Genomic DNA, 9,510 nt, shown 5'->3' on the forward strand with positions numbered 1-9,510 from the left:
CATATTCTCCAGATTGATTACTCGAGCGCGAAGTTCGTTGACTTCTCCTATTATTCCATGATGATTGTCGGTCGGAACGAGCAGATGAATAAGGTTTAGAATTTTAGATAGAATATAATCATGACGAGTTACCCTAGAAATGAGGCTGAAAATGGTGTTTCGGATAGGTCCGCCGGTAAGCGCTTCAGGTTCATTGTCAAGAGGTGAATTCGGTTGGTGGAAGGGATCGCCTTCTTCGCGTCTCCATTGATTAAGTCGACTACGAATGTATCAGATGAATTGGGAATGGCTGATTGATTGATTCATTCTGGTGACATCGCTTTCGGAGCTTAGGTGAATATCCATGTCGGAATAGCTGTCGGAATAACTATCGAAATAGCTATCGAAATCTGAGGGACTCGAACTGGTTGAGGAATTCATCCCGTACAATCAGATGAAAGATTTTCGATAAGAAATAGATTATAGGATGTAGATTAGTACCCTGCAATACATAATTTACATATGCATATATAATACTAAAATCCCATAAGTTACGGAAGAATCTACAGAAAATGTCAGGCAAAGTTTACAATAACAGATACGCTAAGATATGAATTAGCAGATATGCTAAGATATGAATTTTGTCCATACACTAATCATGAAATCAATGCAGTAAAATGTGTCTAGACTAAGAATGATAAGCAAGTGATTCTCTAAGAATGATAAGCAAGTAATTTTTGACACGAAGTGATAAGCAAAACTTTTGACATGCAGACACGGTCGAAGTCCAGACTCACTAATGCATCCTAACGACTTATCAGTTAGACACACTATTGCAGACCTGGTTCGCTAAGACCATCGCTCTGATACCAACTGAAAGGACCCGTCCTAATCCATCCGGACAAAGTCCATATCGATTATAAACGATTCACAACAGTTGATTACATCGCGAGGTACTTGACCTCTATATGATACATTTTACAAACATTGCATTCGTTTTTGAAATGACAATCTTTCATTACATTGAAAGTTGACGGCATGCATACCATTTCATAATATATCTAACTATAATTAACTTAATAATAATCTTGATGAACTCGACGACTCGAATGCAACGTCTTTTAAAATATGTCATGAATGACTCCAAGTAATATCCTTAAAATGAGCAAATGCACAGCGGAAGATTTCTTTCATACCTGAGAATAAACATGCTTTCAAGTGTCAACCAAAAGGTTGGTGAGTTCATTAGTTTAACATAAATAATCATTTCATAATTTTAATAGACCACAAGATTTCATATTTCCATTTCTCATAAACATACGTCCCATGCATAGAGACAAAAATATCATTCATATGGATTGAACACCTGGTAACCGACATTCATAATATAAATATAAGAATATCCCCATCATTCTGGGATCCTCCTTCGGACATGATATTAATTTCGAAGTACTAAAGCATCTGGTACTTTGGATGGGGCTTGTTGGGTCCGATAGATCTATCTTTAGAGTTCGCGTCAATTAGGGTGTCTGTTCCCTAATTCTTAGATTACCAGACTTAATAAAAAGGGCATATTCGATTAGATAATCCAACCATAGAATGTAGTTTTTAAGTACTTGTGTCTATTTCGTCAAACAGTTATAAAAGCAGCGCATGTATTCTCAGTCCCAAAATATATATATTGCGAAAGCATTTAAAAAGGGATTAATGAAACTCACCTAATGTATTTTGTAGTAAAAATACATATGACAATATTGAACAATGCAGGGTTGGCCTCGGATTCACGAACCTATATCATTTGTATAATTATTAAAATATATAATGGAATCACATAATTTCATTTATTAGTATTTGTTATTTATATATTTTAGTTATATAGAATTGATTCTAAAATCCATTAAAACATTAACTTATATTATATCTTACAGTATATGTTATATATATTTATTTTGTATATATATTTAAAATGATTAATATTTATATATTTAGTTGTATCAATATATCTATATATTTTGTATGATCAGTATTATGTTTAAAATCATTAGTTGGTTGTATGTAGGTATTTATATAAATATTATTAATATGTTTAATAAATTGTATATGAAATATTAATGTACTTTTAGTATATGTAAAAAGTATATTTTATGCATAAAATATTTACCTTTTATAAAAAAAATAATAGTTGCGATATTAATGATTTACTGATAATAATAGTATCTTTTTAAAATGCTAGTAATAATAACGATATTGATAAAAATGATACTTTTGCTTAATAATAATAATAATAATAATAATAATAATAATAATAATAATAATAATAATAATAATAATAATAATAATAATAATAATAATAATACTATTAATTACAAAAGTGATACCAATACTAATATTAATGAGAATATTGGTAACTTGTAATATTTTCGTAATAATAATAATAATCCTAATCATAATAATAATACAAATATCTAGTGATAATAATAATTTTCATACTTGTATTTATATTTGTAATAATTGAGAATTTTTATCATAATACTTATTTTAGCAACAATAATATTAATAGCTAATATTCGTAATACTTAATAATAATAATAATAATAATAGTTCTAATTCTTAATGATAATAATAACATTAATAATAATTATAAAAACAACAATAATAATCATAATAACAATACTACAATAATAATAATGATAATAATAATAATTATAAAGAGTTAAATTTAGGAAGTATACCCTTTTTAATAGTTTTTATAAAAAGAATACACTGAACCGGACTCGAACCCTTGACCTCCCGCTCACCAACACAGCAGCCTAACCATCTGCTCCGATATGCTTTTCTGATTTAATAGTACCCTTATATATATATTTAACTCAGGTATTTTAGTGTTCTTCTTCTTCATCATCATTAATTCCCACACAAATCCAACTCAACCAAAACTTAATCGTGATTTACATAATCGGTTTAACACTTAATATCCCTCATATAAACACTTAGTTGTGATTAATTGGTTTGAAAAGAAAAGAAAAATAAATAAATAAATAAATAAACTGCTGCTCGTCGACTTGAAAAAAAAAATTGACTTTCGATTTTGAGGACGTTTTACATAATATTTATAACATGAAATAAGTTAAAAATCATCATTAGAAACGTTCCAAATCCTCAATTGGTTCTGAAACATCCAAACAACTTCAAATTTCACGAAGAACAAATGGGTTGACTTTTTATTTCGAAATTTTGACTTGCGAATTAGAACTCAATACGAAAAATTGGATTTTGAAACTTTACTGGTAGTTTACATAATCCATTCCTAACAACATGACATTTATAGATTTTCAAATGGGATTCGATTTCGAATTAAGAGCAAAAAAAATTATGCGACAGAAAAATAAAAAAAAAATTACCTCGGTCGTCTAAAAAAAATAGCGGTATTTGATTTTTGATGATGAAAAATATCGACTGGTTTTAATCAATAAAAGATAGGTGATCGAATGAGTATATGTAGGGTTGAGGTGTCTCTAGTATCACGGGTATAACAAGAACACAGAGACAAAACAAAAAAAAAATAATAATAATAATAAAACAAACACTGATAGTGATTTATATACACACGCGTTTAATCTAATTTATATAATATAAATAATCAATATTAATAATTAATAAACCTATTAATAATAATAATACTAATTAATAATAATAATATTATTTAATAAAAATAGAAACACTAATAATAATAATAATAATAATAATAATAATAATAATAATAATAATAATAATAATAATAATAATAATAATAATAATAATAATAATAATAATAATAATAATAATAATAATGATAATGATGATAATAATAATAATAATAACAACATTTTATAGATGCTAAAAAAATGGATTGTATCATTTTATAATAACTAAAATATTAATAATGATAATTATTTATAATAATAATAATTCTTAATAATAATAATATTTAATAACAAATAATAATAATACTGATTAAGACACTTTGGTTGTATCTAAGGTGTTGATTTCGATATGTACAAGATTCCAGACAAGAATAAAATTCGCTTAAAGTTGGATGGAGGCTTCTAACAGATTTCACATTATAAATCTGTTTTTATATCGATTGATAATATTAATAATTATTAAATATAAATACATTAACAATAATACTAATAATTATAGTCTAACTTATATTCACTTTTGCAGTTGTATCATATTTATTTTAATACTAACTTACTTCTTTTGTATTATTATAATTTGTTAATCATCTCTTCTAACTATATATTATACAATAACATATCTTGAATATTTACTAATTATCAATTTTATATAATACAATATATATATAATATTACTTATATATATATATATATATATATATATATATATATATATATATATATATATATATATATATATATATATATATATATATATATATATATATATATATATATATATATATATATATATATATATATATATTCATTTATTTATTTAATAACATCTTATTTACTTTGTACATTACACTATCTATTTAATTCAATTGATTAATTGCTATTATACTAATTCAAATTATTATATATACTTTTGTTTATATATATATATACATATACATATACACATTTATATACATTTAGTTATTTACAAACAATTGTTCGTGAATCGTCGGGAATAGTCAAATGCATTCATGGAAATAGTTCAAACATTATGAGACTCAGTTTAATAGACTTTGCTTATCGTATTGAAATCATATAAGATTAAGTTTAGATTTGGTAGGAAATTCCCGGGTCATCACACATGAGGTACAACATAAGGTTCTATAAGACAGTTGATAAAGTGGCTATTGCTCGAGAGAAATTGAAAGCGGTTCGGGAAAGACAGAAAATGTATGCATATCCGCATAGACTTGGAGTAACATTTAATGTGGGAGACAGAGTGTACTTGAAAGTCTCTCTGTGGAAAGATTTTATTATATTTGGTAAACGAGGTAAGTTAGCACCAAGATATATTGGTCCGTTCAGTATACATCTAGTATTGAATGATCAGACTATAGTTTTAGATTTACCTTCAGAATTAATTGGGATTCAAAACACCTTTAATGTTTGTTATCTACGTAAGTGTAAAGTAGAAAAATGAAACGCGGATTTTTCCTTTACAAGATTTGAAAGTGGATATGAATCAGAAACAAGTGGAGGAACCAATCAGGGTTGTTGACGGAAAGATGTTAAGAAAGAAATAGATACCAATGGTATTGATCGAGTGGAAACACAGTTTGGGTGCTAATTTAACTTGCAAGACGGAAGAGTTAATGAAAGCCCATTACCCTCACTTGGATGACGAAGAACAGATTTTGAGAATGGAATCTATTTAAGGGGGTAGATTTGTAATAGACAGACTTCGGGTCTAGGTGTAAGTTGACTATATTGCCCTTGGATGTTATGTGCTTTTATGAATGTTTTATACATATTTTATTTAATTAGTGTGTTTATAATTATTTGATAATTTAATTAGATGTGTTTGGTGACAAGGGTGGCGGAACATATCTATTTATTAAATTTGGACATCGTTAGGGCCAGCTAATGAAATACTTTAAATATCATATAATTGGTAAATACTCGTGTGATATGGGGTATAGAATTATAACACACTTAAGATAGGTGTCTGGATGTTTCTAATGAATTTTCCTCTAAATTGAGAAATACACACCTTACCAAACATTTTCACATCTCAAACCCTAAGCTATTCTTATTTGGAATAGGATTGATTGAGGTTTTCTACTGAATCTAGCATCATCCTTGTAAGATTTAATAGGTTCGTGCTGTGAATTCATACTTGAATCTTTGAATAAATTGGGTTCTAGGTTGATATGGGTTTTCTTGACTCTAATGCTCAAATCTTGATGTTTTGAGTGGTATATATTTGCTTGATGTTAGATTAACGATGAATATACGTTATGCTAGCTTCGTGAACCAGCAATTGATCATACAATGTGCAAAATCTGGATTTTTGATGTTGAAACCCGTAAAAACTGCTACTGCTACCTGCTCTTCATCATTCGTGCGAACGAGACTTCATTAGTGCGAATGAGACAGTGTTTCGTGCGAACCACTTACTGGCTCATGCGAACCAGATTTGGAACATGGTCAGAGTTTGCTAAAGTCTTGATTCGTGCGAGGGAATTGTGCTTCGTGCGGTGGAGGTTTTCATTTGTACGAACCACATTGTGATTCATACGAGCCAAATGTTTTTGCACAATACCTAGTTGTCTGAGCTCATTCGTTCGACTGAGATGTCATTCTTACGAATGTGATGGCTCATTCGCTCGAATGAGGTGTCCTTCGTGCGAATGACTTATTTGTTGATTTTGTTTGTGCCTGATCAGTTGTTAGTAATGTGATATGATTACTGACTTGATGACGTCTTTTTCAGATGAAAAGGATAAAGATAAGGCTCTGAAAGATTAGATCTTTTAGAACCTTCTGTTGCTGGTAATCTGTGAGTGAAACTATTTATGGTTAAGTGTAAAGTAGCAGACTACTATTGTTATGTTCGTTAGAATTACCTTGAGTTAAATTGTGTTTATTTGATTGTACGATTGTATGATTGTATGTGCACATGTGGAATACCTGTCGCGTAGTAGCCTAGACACGGAAGAGTTCTAACTAGGTCATACGAGTTGAGTTCGGGTGTTACTATTCGTGTGGTATAGTTTGAATGACGTACCCCCTGTGTTCGGATTACTATATGAGGGAGCCAATAACTGAAACTATCGGTAAACTCTAGCCCGATCTGCTAGTGAATTCAGGCCCGTACAAGCCCTTGATCCTCTTCATGGGTGTAACTGTTATGTGCTAGACTTGTTAACAGTTAGATAATGTGGTGTTTTATACTTGCTTGTATAGTTTCATTCACTTAGCATTATGCTAACTTTCCACATCCTCCCTTTCGGGTTCTGGATCTTGCTGTTAGATTAAAGGGAGACCGGATGTTGAAGATATGTTTGACATATTGAAACTGTGATGTCTTTATATAAATGAAACATCAGTTTTTATGTAATACCGTTTTGTAAACTGATAATTTAAGTAATGTGTAATGACGATGTTTTGGATATGATTATGATTATGTGTATTTAAATATTAACTTCCGCTGTGATTTAAAAACAAAAATGACCGACAACCATTTCTAATTTAAATGGCAAAGTAGTATCTGTTATATATCGTATTTCTAATTTAAATTGAAGACACTTTCTATAGAAAAATTTACGCCTTTGGTACCTGTGATTTGTATATTTTTTCATAACAAAATCTAAACTTTTTTTTATGCATGGTTTGTACCTATACGTTGATTAATCTACTTGTTTGATACCAACACCTCACATGTGCAACGCATGTGAGGGTAATTTTGTTATTTACGTATAATAAGCAAAGCCTAAGTATCAATCATGCAAAAAAAAAAGTTTGGGTTTTGTCATGCAAAAGTGTACAAATCACGGGTACCAATGACATAATTTATAGTTAATATTAAAATCCTATAATGATGATGTCATTATTATACTAATTCCTTTGTTAAGAAAAAATTAAAAAGAAAAAAAAAATCTAAGCATGGTGAGTGATGTCATTAATCTAAATAATTTTGAATTAAAATTAAATCTTATTAATTAATTATTATTATTAAATCTTATTAATAATTATTTTAATTATTATTTGAATTATATGAATTAATTATTTTGAATTGAGTCCGAGAATGTATAAAAGATAGGCAGAAGGAAATCAATTCTAAATTTATATTTTAATTTACACTTTTAAAATAAAATGAAAACTAATATTATCTCTTATGATTAGATGTGGATTGTTTAATATGCATTTTAGGTGTTTGATGAAATGTTCAGCTCATGAGTTTCTTAGTCGTACTCTGTGGTTCCACGGGTCATTAAACTAAATAAGTTTAGCATTTACGTTCACTTAATACCTAAAACATATCATTAATATGTTTAAACAAACCCGTGGTTTCACGGGTCATTTTACTAGTTCACTAGTTTTTTATATCAATTACTTTAAATGTATTATTTATTATTATTATTATTATTATTATTATTATAATTATAATTATTATTATTATTATTATTAATTATTATTATTATTATTATTATTATTATTATTATTATTATTATTATTATTATTATTATTATTATTATTATTACTAATACTAATAATAATAATAATAATAATAATAATAATAATAATAATAATAATAATAATAATAATAATAATAATAATAATAATAATAATAATAATAATAATAATAATAATAATTCATTTAAAATAATTGATAGAAAAAATTACGCTATTGGTACCCGTGGTTTGTACAATTTTACATGACTAAATCTAAACTTTTTTCTTTTTACATGATACCTAACATTTGCTTATTATGCTTAAAATGATGAAATTACCCTCACATGCATTGCACATGTGAGGTGTTGGTACCAAACAAGTAAAATAAGCAAAGTCTAGTTACCAACCATGCATAAAATAGTTTAAGTTTTGTCATGCAAAAGTGTACAAACCACGTGTATTAATGGCGTAATTTTTTTCCTTTGTATAATTAGGATGGTTTAGTAGTTATGTGTTTAAAGTATTAATAGCCAATGTGCCTTGTCCACTAAATAAATCCAGTATTCAAAAAACGTGAGCTAATTGTAACTGATCAATGACCCATTTTTACCATTGGCAGGTTTAAATTTACAGAATTTACAAAACAAAAAAAAAAAGTATTCTCTTTAATTTGATTAATTATAATCATTTATTTTTGGTTGCTTGTTTGCTAGATATATTATTTTTAAGGATTGTAGTTGACTTATGTGATACCATTCAAAAAATATTTGAACGAGTCAAGTTTGAGTAGCAGTTCGCTAGTAACTCGACTTATTTATGTAATTTATATATATGTATCAATATATATATATATATATATATATATATATATATATATATATATATATATATATATATATATATATATATATATATATATATATGGGTTGTATGAAGACCACGTCATATATGTTAATGTAAACTACTCCATAACCATTTTAACTTCTAAATGTTGTATATGTAAGAAATAAATGAATTCTGTATAATATTTTAATAATTGTCAAATTTAGAGGGTCCATTATGAGGATGGTCATACTGTAATGATACTGTTTTGACAAGTTCTTTTGAATATATTCAAAAAAAAAAAAAAAAAAATTATACAATTTAATTAAAAGCTTAGATAGCCAAACGTTACTGTCAACATTGAATGTGACTAGTGAACGTTTAATCATTTCTCATTTACTCCGTATAATTTATAAATGATTGCCAAAATCATTAATAATTAATAATTTAATACTAGTTCGGAAAATTGAATATTAAAATTATATACGTAATATAAAAGAATAACTTAGGTTGAATTTGATTTATATAATCTTGAATATTCTAAAAACTACGCTTAACCTTTAGACTCTGAATTGTTACTCATAAACTCTCCATA

The sequence above is a fragment of the Rutidosis leptorrhynchoides genome, chromosome 1, assembly GCF_046630445.1.
Source record: "Rutidosis leptorrhynchoides isolate AG116_Rl617_1_P2 chromosome 1, CSIRO_AGI_Rlap_v1, whole genome shotgun sequence".
Taxonomy (NCBI): domain Eukaryota; kingdom Viridiplantae; phylum Streptophyta; class Magnoliopsida; order Asterales; family Asteraceae; genus Rutidosis; species Rutidosis leptorrhynchoides.